The sequence below is a fragment of the Elephantulus edwardii genome, unplaced genomic scaffold (assembly GCF_000299155.1).
Source record: "Elephantulus edwardii isolate Elephantulus edwardi_28Jun2011 unplaced genomic scaffold, EleEdw1.0 scaffold00011, whole genome shotgun sequence".
Taxonomy (NCBI): Eukaryota; Metazoa; Chordata; class Mammalia; order Macroscelidea; family Macroscelididae; genus Elephantulus; species Elephantulus edwardii.
Window position 1 is genome coordinate 19,635,427 of NW_006399761.1, and position 2,064 is coordinate 19,637,490.

The following is a 2,064-nucleotide window of genomic DNA, read 5'->3' on the forward strand; positions in this document are numbered from 1 at the left end:
GACTGGAGTAATCCAGATGGGAGTGTCAGAGACAATGTGATTGGCACAGGACAGAGCAGGGCTTAGGGCTGTTGTAAATAGGGTCACTATGAGTTGCAAGAGGCTTAACGGCACATAACAACAGCAATAAGTCCCTTTTAAATGGTTCTCTCTCTCATCTGTTTCAATGCAGTGTACATCATTTATCTCAGCAGGAGGAAACTTCCCATCTTTCTTCCAAGGAGCAGCAGCTGGATTCAAACCACCAGAGACATGCGGCCTTCTGCTTAGTAATACCACACGCTCTCAACTAGGCCACCAGACAGCCTACGAGCAACATAAGTTAGAGTTATTTTAGGATTTTTGTGTTAAGTAGTATGAATTGGGAAGTTCACTTTAGGAGTCTCCTGTTCCCATATAAATTTATGGCAGCTGCATCTTCGCTTTTACCCCATTTCCTGAAAGGAACACTCAGCCGGCAGGTCAAGAGGGCAACCTGTACGTGGCATGTCCACTTCCCTGTAACTATACCTTCAAAATGGGATGTCACAGCTTGTCCTCCACGCTGTGGTCCACAGGGCAAGTCAAGAACTGCTTGTGATGCTGCCCATGGATACAGTAGTAACGGAGGCCTCCCAGCCTGGCCTGGTGGCCCTATTACAGGCTAGAAGACGTGGCATTAAGAGAATGTTTGTAAACAAGAAAGGAAACAGCAACAAGAAAGCAGCACGCCCTAATGAGAAACTCAAGGAGCTTTTGAGAAAATGGGTGGCAGGTAGTGGGGTGCTGGACATGGCTTAAAACCCACAATATCCATCTGGGAATTTCAACAGAATGCCTTCAAAATGACCCTAAATCCTAAAGTCACTTCCTAAGTGCTTGTGAAGAAATCTCCTAGATGAAGGGAATGAAGTAATGGTTGCACACCAAGGAATCATCAAGCATCTTCTTCCTGCCCCCAAAAAGAGGAGAAAGTTGACAGGCTCCGACCCAGAATGGCTAGAAGCGCAGGGCACACTCCTCTGTGGCTGCGGCACTAACCACAGAAGCTGATTGTCTGGGGGCCTCACTTGATGAGAGTTAATACAATCAGGAAGGGCTTAGACCCAGCCAGGATAAATACCCCCACCAGGAGCCCGATCAAGGAGAAAACCAAAACCCACCATCCCGGGCCCCCTTGCAGTGCCCAGACACACATGTGGGCAGTTCCGCCAGCCAATAACGTTGGCCCCTTCTGAGGGCTCCCCACTGTCCACCAATCAACACATTCTCAGAGTAGCCTCTGGCTGCTGAAGCTCATAATCAGACCTGGGTTGGACTGCAAACATCTCTACACTGCCAGCACTGGCTAACGTGATTAGGCACAGAGTATTAGGCAAATAAAAGGGATGGCGGACAGGGAGCCAGAAAGACCAAGATGGAGAGAAGGGAAGGACTGTCAAGTCTACACCGAAGGTCAAGAGGAAGTGGACAAAGACCCTCAGACCCACCCAGGAGAGAAGCGCAAAAGGCAAAGGACATCAGAGTCTAAATCAGGCATTACTCAGTCGAATGACCAATGGGGCAGTCAACCAACAACGAGTGACTGTTGAGTTTAACTGTTCCCTAATCAGGGTGCTTCAGTGAGCACGCAGGTGCCCTCTTGGCTTCTACCCCATGCACAGCCGAGCAGAAAACACACTCCAAGCAAATGTCAGATAGCCCAATGCCATGATGCCACACATATCAATAATGGGTTTCTGGGAATCAGGAAGAGAGATAAATGGGTAGTTGGATGGATAGACAGGTGGATGACTATATGATGGATAAATGAATGGATAGATGATAGATGATAGAGAGATGATAGATAGATAGATAGATAGATAGATAGATAGATAGATAGATAGATAGATAGCTGGATAGATAAATTGGGGGATGGATAGGTGGATGGATGGATGGATGGATAGATGATAGAAGACAGACAGATAGATAGATAATAGAAAACAGGAAAAGGTTAGATAGATATAGATGATAGAAATCAGACAGAGATAGATGGTAAATAGATAGATAGATAGGTGGATAGATGTTAGGAAAGAAAGAAGAAAG